Here is a 10,672-nt window from a genome sequence, read left to right on the forward strand (position 1 = left end):
GTTTATTAGGGAAAGGGGGAGAACAAGGGCATTTCAGCCAGAAAAACAAAGGCACAGAGGTATGATCCAGGCCCAGTATGTCTGCAGATCAGAAAGGCCTCCAGAGCGGTAGGGGAGCCTGGGTTGGGGAGTGCAAGGGAGTGAGTAGATGGAAAGGTTAACTAGGACTCATTCACTTGACAGATATGCAACACACTCTGTGCCAGACACTGCACTAGGCTCCCAAGAGTAAGTAAATATGTCCCCTCACCTCCCAGAGCTCCAAGTCTAGCTAAAATAGATGGTAATTATGTCACAGTGTGCCCTGTGCTAGGATGTGAGGAAGCATAGGCAGAGGAATCACTCAATTTACCCTCAGAGGCACTGGGAGAGCCCTCCCAGAGGCAGTGACATCTTAATTGAGAACTAAAGTTAGCTGGAGGGAGGAAGAATGTTCTAGGTGAGGGGAAAACAAGGTGAGGGGAGGGACCTGAAAAATGTGCTGTGTTCTTGAGCAACTGAACAAAGTGCAATGTGGTTCAAGTGTGGAGTGTAATAGGAGAGGGAAGGTGGAAAGTAAAGTTGGAGAGGCAGACAGAGGCTAGACCATGTGGGGCCTATGAGGCACAATTAAGGAGTTTGAATTTCCCTCTGAGCAGCACCCAGGAAGTCAGCCATTAAAAAATTTGAAGCAGCTGGTCATGATGGCACATGCGTGCAATCCCAATGGCTTGGAAGGCTGGGGCAGGAGGGTTAGATTGTGCATTCAAAGCCAGCCTCAGCAACTTAGTGAGACCCTGTCTCAAGATAAAAAATTTAAAAAGAGCTGGGAGGTGGCTCAGTGGTTAAGCACCCCTGGATTCAATCCGTAGTACCAAAAGTGGGGAGAAAAGTTTGAAGCAGAGGAGATGAGCTGATAAAAGTCGTGGATAGGTGGCTTCTGCTATTGCCATGTGAAGACAGAACCAGAGGAAACACAAGAGCAGGAGAAGAGGCGTGCATTGGGGGCTGATGTCATGATCGAGGTGAGAAATTAATGAAACTTGGACAAGGGTTGTGGTGGTATAGACGGGAAGGAGGTGATACATTCAAGAGACTCTCATGAGGTGGTATCAACAGTGCTTGGTGAAGGATTAAATTCGTGAGAGGATGAGGGAGAAAAGGTTCATCTCTGACAGAAGGGAAGTGAGTCAGAGAATAGGAAGAACTCTGGGCCAGGAAGAACTGAGGGCCACTGGGATATTGGGGGCCTCCTGCTGGGCAGTGGCAGGCTCTCACAGAAACTGGGCTGTGGGCCACAGAGATGATGAACTTTTCCTGTTCCTCCCCCTATCCCAGGGCTGTGCTGCCTCTGAGTATAATGGGCTTTGGCTGCCTATGCTTCATTCTGGCTGAAGGTCCAAGGAGGAACTACCAATTGCTTAAGTTCCCCCATGGTGTGACAGGCATTATGCTCAGCACCCAAAAGATTTTATCCAGAATGACCATTACCAAACTACAGCAGAGTGATTGAAGACAGGAAAGTGGGGCCCAGAGAGGTGAAGTGACCTGGAAATAATCACACAGCCAGAAAGTGATAGTCTACCAATCTTTCCATTAGACTGACTTGCCTCTTTGCAAAAGTTTGTATGAAAAATGGCTTTCCTGTGTTCATATATGAATACACAACCAGTGAAACTCCACATCATGTACAACCACAGGAATGGGAAGTTATACTCCATGTATGTATGATATGTCAAAATACATTCTACTGTCATGTAGATCTAAAAGGAACAAATTTTTTAAAAGGGTCTAATACAAAGTCCTAATGCTGTGACTGTCATAAAAGCAATTGAGCGTCTTCTCTACCTGGAATGGCAAAGAGTTTACAAGTAGGTTTAGGCTTCCATCTCAACATGCTGCTGTCTGAAAAGGTGGATCACACAAGCATGGTCAAAGCAACGAGGAAGCTGTGGGTGTTAAAGGTGGATGGTACTTAGAGTAGGGCTCCTTATCTCTAGAAAAAGCCTGGTGCTGATTGATTAAAGACAAAACAAACAAGTTCCCCCCAATTCTTGGGAGGGGCTTTGGGAAAGCATCATCAGGAAGGATGGAACTCAAGAACATGAATCTCAAAGGACTCAGAGAAATCATTTAATCTGGCCTGTGACTGGGGGGCATCATTTTGTTTTTTTAGTACTTGGGATTGAACCCAGGGACACTTAACCACTGGGCCACATCCCCAGCCTTTTGTTTAAAATTTTGTCTCGCTAAGTTGCTCAGGGCCTCACTAAGTAGCTGAGGCTGACTTTGAACTTGCCATCCTCCTGCCTCAACCTTCCAAGCCACTGGGATTACAGGCATGCACCACTGTGCCTGGCCCTGGGCATCATTCTTGATGTGTTCTTTTCTCCATTTTAATAAGTTTTGCTTACCTTAGACAGTATTACCCTATGTACATGTATGATTACATGAATGGTGTGAATCTACATCGTGCACAACCATAGAAATGAAAAGTTGTACCCCATTTGTGTACAATGAATCAAAATGCAGTCTGTAAAAATAAAAAATAAAAATAAACAATAGAAATTTTTTTAAAAAAATGGGGTCTGTATTACTGTTTTCACCACAAAAAAAGATAAGCAGAGATGATTTATGCATTAATTAGCTTGATTTAACCATTTCATGATGTTTACATATTTCAAAACATCATATTGTATACCATAAATATATATTATTTTTTTCCAATTAAAATTTTTAAAATATGGACTGCAGCATCAAAAGACACAATCAACAGACTGAACACAAGACCTGTAGGACAACAGAAAACATATATTTTATAAGAGATTACTATCCAGAATATATAAAGAGTTCCTATAACCCAACAGCAAGAAAAGGAATAACAATTTAAAATGTGTAAATTACTTGAACAGACAAAGGTACACAAATGTCCAATAAGTCTAGGTAAATAGTCTCAACAGCAGTAATCATTAAGGAAGTACAAATCAAAATCACAATGGGATATTACCTCACTCCCATAAAAAAGTTTATTATTTAAAAAAAACAAGTGTTGGCAAGCATATAGAGAAATTAGAACTCTTGTGCATGGGGTCAAGAATATAAATACAACAGCAAAGCCATTATGGAAAACAATATGATGTTTTCTGAAAAAAATTAAAAATAGAGTTATCATATACCTACTTCTGGGTATATATATAAAAAATGAAAGCAGGATCTCAAAGATATTTGCACAACTCTGTTCTTCGCAGCATTATTTACAATAGCTTTGAGGTGGAAGCAACCTAAGTCACCATCAACAGATGAATGCATAAACAAAATGTGGTACATACATACAATGGAATATTATGCAGCTTTAAAAGGGAGGAAACTCTGACACATGCTACAACATGGATGAACCTTAAGGACATTATGTTGAGTGAAATTAACCAGTAACAAAAAGTTAAATACTGTACAATTCCACATACATGAAGTATCTGGTATAATCAAATTCACAAAGTAAAATGATAATTACTGGGAACTGAGGGAAGGGAGAAATGAAGAGTCTCTTGATGATTTAGAGTTTGAATTTGACAAGATAAAAAGGTTTGGAGATCTAAAATATGTGAAGTTATTTAACACTGCCAAACTGTACACTTAAAGATGGTTGAGACAGTAAATTTTGTGTTATGTGCATTTGATCACAATTATATTTTCAAAAGTCGTTTTAAAAATGTGATTGGGACAATGTTCCTGGGAGTTCCTTCTCTTTCCAGAAAATCTTAGCTCCCCCAGAGCACCCCTCCTTAGCCTCCTCCAAGAAACCTTTTTTCAGACGATGGGAAGAATGGGAAGGATTCTCTGACCAAGCTCCGTGAAGACTCCTTCCTCTCTCCCCAGCCTGAGGAGTCCTCCCTCCTTTGCCTGCTGGATAGTCTTAGTCAATTTCGAGTGTGTTCATGGAATGTATGTTCTCAGAGGTACTGGATGAGGGCTGTCAATGAGAAGGAGAAAGGTGTGGACAGCTTGTTCCAGCTCTAAGTTATAAGGAGCTCTCTGCTTGTCCGGCAATAGCATAACTTTGTAGATTTCAGGCAAGCCTGTGCTTCCTCTGAAATGTTCTTTCACTGCAGGCACAAAAACACAGTAAACCGTGATCCAAAAAAAAAAAAAAAAAACCTGTCCACCCGTGAATGGCGCTTTGTAAGCAGGTTAATGTATAACACTTTAGAAAGCTGGGCAGGGAGCATGTTTGCTTTTCCAACAGGAACCACATCAGGGGTGTCAGATGCCAATAATCCCAGGATTCTGTGGTCACAGGCTTTGAATCTGCAGCCAAACTTTGGCATCCAGACGTGGAGGCCAGTGATTTCCAACCTTTTACCACCAAGGATCCCTTTTATTATTTTTTCCCCTCTGGGCCCCACGTTTGGAAAGATTTGTATCTAGCAAATCTACATTTATTATGGAATAATTCATTTCCCCAATTTTTTACTCATTCAGAGCTTCTAATCCGCATGAGATAACCACACCAAACTAATATAATTTCAGACAAAAGTAAAGAAACATGATATCGTACTTAGCTCTCTGTGGCTTTGTTTTGGCTGAGTTCACAATTGCTATTAGGCTATTTTAACATTGAAAAATAGCTTAACAACACTAGTTACTACCTTCAGAGACCCCAGATTGAGAACTGCCAGTATAAAGTAGTGAAGCATTGATAGTATGACTATCAGTTTAAGAAGCTCCAGAGTCCACAAACCACAAATAGAACAAAATCTGTGCATCAAGACAGACCTGCTTCAATTCACCAACTTTTCTCTAGGCTGAGATTATGTTTTCCGTGTAAAGGGAATGATGAAAGAGATTGTTTCCAAAATGAAAATAATAAAAATAATACTTATATAGGTGCCTGATGTTGTGATGGGTCAAGTCCCAGATACAAGAATCTGCCTCCCTCCAGACCTTACCCTCCTCAGATCTAATGCATACTCTTTCTAGATCATGGATCTTAAGTCAGAAGATGTCATAGAAAGCCAATCTCAAAAAAACCAAAGGACGAATGATCTCGCTGATAAGTGGATGAGGACATATAATGGAGGGTGGGAGGGGTTAGTGTTAGGGTTAGGGTTAGGTTTAGGGTTAGGGTTAAGGAGGGGGGCAAGAATGGAGGAAGGAAGGACTGTATAGAGGGAAAAGAGGGGTGGGAGGGGTGGGGGGAAGGGAAAATAAAATAACAGAATGAATCAAACAACATTGCCCTATGTAAATTTATGATTACACAAATGGTATGCCTTGACTCCATGTACAAATAGAGAAGCAACATGTATCCCATTTGTTTATAAAAAAGAAGATGTCATAGAGGCTCATGTAATCCAAGCACTCCTTACCACACTAAATACAAATGGACATGCCTGTGTGTCTGCGTATGCTTCTATACGGGAAGCCCCTGGGGGTCAAGAACCTTGTCCTATTATTTTCTGTATGTCTGCATACCAACCACCAGTGCAGTGCAGTACCCAGCATCAGCAAATGCCAGTAGAATGAATGACGTTAACTTCCAGGCTAGATGAATAGTTCAATTGCTGAGAATTTTCTAGAAGTTAGACTGTGAGCTTCTTAAGGAAACAGAGTCATAATCATTTAACTGTTTCCAGTGCCTAGCACAATGTGGCCACTCAACGAATGACCGAGTGAACAAAGGAATGGAGAATATTCCATTTTTCAAAGGGCTGGTACCCTGAGGCTGAACACTCAGTTATTACAGGCACACAGGTCAGGGGACCCAGATAGAACTTCTTCCTCACTATTTATTTTTGTGAGTTGTCACCGAGTCCCGTTCTGTCTATGGCTAATCGTCAACCACCACATCCCCTTCTTTGAGACTCAGAATAACTCCCTTCTCTCTCCCATTTCATCACCCCCACCTTGCCATTGTTTGCATACATAAACCCACACACGCTTATCTGATAAAAGAACAGGGGTCAGAATCCTGGCACCCCATTTTGGAAAGATTGCTGACCCTTGCTCTAAAAGAAGCTCAGAAAGGAAAGAAAATGAGCGCAGCCTAGACATGTCTCTCCCTGTGGTGTCACTGGGTGTAATTTAAGCAGCGGCATTCCTGCAGTTGTTACACCCAGGCAAGTGTGGGGAATGAAACAGTTGTCTGTGACTGATTTAAACTGTGGTTTTTTGACAACTGTGCCCTGGATTGAAGTGTCCCATCTGTTAATTTTAGTGTCCAAGGGAGCTGTGAACATGAGCTCCAATAGCAGCAGCATCAGTTCTGTGGGGTCCTTGACTGCTCAGGAAAAGTTTCTATCCCCAAACCAAATTGGGCACTGTCTCTACATCTAAGTGCTGTTAAATTAATACAGTTATTTCTGAAAGGCTCCTGCAAGGCAGGAACAAGGTGGGCAACATGAAGGGGGTCTAAGGAGAATGGGGTGTCTCTTTTCAAATATTTATGAAATAAGTAAGACTATCCTTATGCAAAGGTCACCAAAAGGCCCCCTTCTCAAATTCCCACCCTTACCCCCATCTTCACCCCATCCCCATCCCCCATCTCTAAACTGAAGTTCCATGACAGCCCCTGTTTCTAGCAAAGACATTGAAGGTTCCCATTCATATTTCAATATTATTAAGACATTACCAGCTATTAATATTTACTGTTACTTTATCAAGTTTGTGCTTAGAAACATAAGAGAAAGTGGAAGGGTTTGGATAGAGCAAGGAAAGGGGATTAGTAGTGAGAGAAAAAGATATTTCCTAGGAAATGTGGCTCTGGGTGAGATTCTGCCAGTCGCAGAAGCTGAGGACTGTGTGCCAAAGGGCATAATGGAGCTAGTGAAATCCAAGGAGAGGGAGAGCAAAATGTGGAGGTGAAGATACCCAAGGTACACAGTTTCATGACAAGTGGACCCTTGCTTGCCATCTCCATTCCAGAGGAATTTGACAGGAAAGAAGTTTCAATTATATTATCCTCCCCCAGTGGCAGCCTTCCCAGCTGCCCAGTCAACTAATCCATGACTGTCTTTATGGCTATATTTGGCTAGGCAGGCTCCTGTGTCTCCACATACCAGCTTGCAAAACTCACGTAAACTCTTAACTCCAGATTTAGGATCTACCCAGTCTGATCTCCCATTATTTGCCAACACGAACTCTGAAGTCAGATCCCACCCATCCTCCTTACTCTTCTTCCCTGAAGCCCATTCCAACACACATCCCATTTCCACCTGATGCAAGACCTTCAACCCTACAGATTTCTTTTCCCCATGCCTCAAATGCCTGCTTTCTTTCAAAACATTATTATCCTTCCAGGTTCAGCACCAGTGTCACCTATTCCACAAAGAAGTTTCCCTTGCAACCCTTCAGAGGAGACTTATAGAGTCTGATTAAATTGTCACACTTATCTTAGAAGTGTTTGTGGATGCCCTATCCCTGTGGGTGTCCATACTCTTCTGGATGGGGTATTTAAGAATTTGAAGCCTCTGGAGAGCGAGAAATGAAAGGACAGATGGAAAGAAGGAAGGAAGGAAGGAAGGAAGGAAGGAAGGAAGGAAGGAAGGAAGGAAGGAAGGAAGGAAGGAAGGAAGGAAGGAAGGAAGGAAGGAAGGAAGGAGTTTAAGAATGCCTTCAAACCCCAAATTTGGTTGCAGCTAATCTTTGGCACCATGGCACAATGAAATTAGCTAGGCCTTGTCATTAGAAAACTTGAATTGGAATCTTAGCTCTGCTTCTGAGAGATCTATTTTATAGTATGAGGACTAAGCAAGACAATATGCAAGAAGCATATTGCACATGATATGTTCTTGATCAAAGGGAGATGAATCAGAAGTGCTGAGGAAGAGCTTGCTTGCTGTGTGTGCATAATATCAGTTTCTTTGGAGCACTATGCCTGTATTCTTTCTCTGAACCATTCACTCCAAGTGCTTTCCAGCAGTCCCAAAATGTCCATCACTCTTGTAATCCCTCTTTTTTTTTTTTTTTTTTTTTTTTTTTTTTTTTTTTTTTTGCGATGATGCTGGGGATTGAACCCAGGGCCTTGTGCATGTGAGGCAAGCACTCTACCAACTGAGCTATATCCCCAGCCCCCTTTCCTTTGTTTTTTTTTTCCCTGAAGGATCCAAGATTTATCTTAACCTCAGGGTAGGAGCAGACCTTCTGTATACCTTGAAGTAATTGTCAGGTCTGCACTCTCTGGTCTTTGGGGTCTTTGGTTTTGCCATTGTTTGGTGAGCCTAATGTGTGACACCATCTTTTCTTGCCCCCATTCCTTACCTACTTCTCCTTATCCATCATCTTATCAAACCCAGGCTTAAACTTACAGATCTAATTCAATGTCCTCATATCTTGAATCCTGTACCCATGCCCTATCATTTTTAATATATCCCCCACATATTCACACTTAATTATACTATAAACAGTTGTAGAAAAGGGAAATGTTTCATTTCTCTTTGTCAGGTTCCCCCCAAGCAGAATGGAAGCAATCTGAGAGCGAGGGATAATCATGTCTCTCTTTTTTTGTATTCTTGCATTCCTTCAGAAAAAAAAAAAAGTGTTATGCTAGGCACTAGAGCTATAGAGATGGACTTGGCATAGACCCCATCCTAAAGATGAGAAAAACACACCTCAAATGAAGATTTGAAAGGACTGCTATGCCATTTGAGGTAGCTGACCAGGGGGAGATATTCAAGATGGAACAAAGGGCATGTGGAAAAGCCCAAGGAAAGGAAAAGTCATGCCATGTTCTGGGATGATTAAAAGTTATGTAATACAGTGTGGGCTTTGGTCACACAGCAGGAAATAAGGCTGAAGTCAAGTGAGGTTACCTTTGAAGGGTTTGGAAACAATGGGGAGCCCAAAGAGATTCTTCTATCAAAGGAGTTATCACATTCTATATTAATTTTTTGTCCACTTGTCAGTTGACTCTAAAACAGTGGTTCTCGACAGGGGATGTTTTGCCCCTGCCCCATTACATCTGGTCATGTGTGTGGAAATTTTGGATTGTCATGACTTGGAGGATGCTAATACATTCTAGTTGGTGAGGCAAGGGATATTGCTAGACATTGAACAATGCACAGAACACCCCCCTACAACACAGAGTTATCTAGTTCTATATGATATGTCAATCATGTTGAGGTTGAGAAACATGTCCTACAAGAATGCTATGTGATTCTTGAGGGCAGAAACTCTCTCGAGCTCCAAGATCCAGCAGGTTCTTAGACATCATGAGTGCTCAAAGACTTAATGAGTATTGAATGAATGTAAAGCTGACTGATGCAAGATCCTCTTTTTGGAAAATTATGCATCTGAATAGATACTCCTCTATTTAGTTATGCTTTTCCCCCAACATATTCCCTGTATGTCTGTCTCCACCTATTAGAACGTAATGCTATAAGACCAGAGATTGTTGCTTTTTTCTTGACATATCCCCAGCAGCTAAGTGAATACCTGGCAAACATTAGGTGCTCATAAATGTTCATTGAATGAGTAAATGGTAGACTTTATGGTTGGGCCTGCGGATGGAGGACAGGGAAAGCCAGGGCTTGAAGTAAGCTGTTAAGATGCAGAAGCAGGAAACTGATAGCATACCTTGGCATGGATTTCTTTTTTTTTAGTTGTAGATGGACACAATACCTTTATTTAGTTATTTATTTATTTTTATGTGCTGCTGAGGATCAAACCTAGTGTCTCTCACAGGTACTGGGCAAATGCTCTACCACTGAGCTACAACTCCAGCCCCTGGCATGGATTTCTTTGAGTTTATTCTATTTGAGGTTCACTCAGCTTCTTGAATTTGTAGGTTTACATCTTGACAAATTCGATGATTTTTTTAGCTAGTTTTTCTTCAAATATATTTTCAGCCTCATATTCTTTAATCTTTCCTTCCAGAACTCCAATGGTACAAATGTTAGTGCTTTTGTTATTGTCCCACAGGTCCCTGAGTCCCTGTTCCCTTTTTAAAGTCTAAGTTCTTGGGCTTCTTCTTATGTTGGATACATTCTTTTGAGCTGTTCTCAAGTTCACTGATTCTATCTTCTATTATCTCAGTTATTTCAGTTATTGTGTATTTTGACTTTATAATTTCCCTTTTTTTTTTACATTTTTTCTTTGTTGAGATTTTTTACTTTTCAATTTGCTTTAAGATAATTAGTAATTGCATGTTGAAGTCAATTAGCTCTGCCTTGTATCACCTTATTCAGTCTTTTTTTCTGCTATATGGGGGTGGACGTAAGCTTACTGCTAGACTAACACATGCTATTTTGATGGGGGAATTAAAGCATCATCTATTTCTACCAGGCAACGCATAAAGATCAGCTCCTACTGACACCTTAGAGGGGTGGCTTGAAATTGTTCCATTGATGTTTAGTTGGCATAGGGTGAGTGTTGCCAAAAAACATTTTTCATTGTTAGGTTACTCTTTTCCCAGTTATGTGGTTAAAGAGAACAGCCCTTCCTTGGAACATTTTTGACTGTGCTTGCTGGAAGTCTCAGGTTGGAGGTTTCCACAACATCCTGTCTGAGATATATGGGGGGGAAGCTCCAGAGAATTCAAGGCTGTGTTATTCCCAAGGTTCTTAGACTGTCTGCCTTCTTCCAACATTCCAGTCTTCCTGTGTTTGTTTGTTGTGTTATGCCCAGCATTTTTAGTTCTAAGGAGGGCCTGGAGGCTGGGAAATGCAGCTCAGTGGTAGTGTACTTGCTTAGCATGACT

This window comes from Sciurus vulgaris (assembly GCF_902686455.1).
Source record: "Sciurus vulgaris genome assembly, chromosome: X".
Lineage (NCBI taxonomy): Eukaryota > Metazoa > Chordata > Mammalia > Rodentia > Sciuridae > Sciurus > Sciurus vulgaris.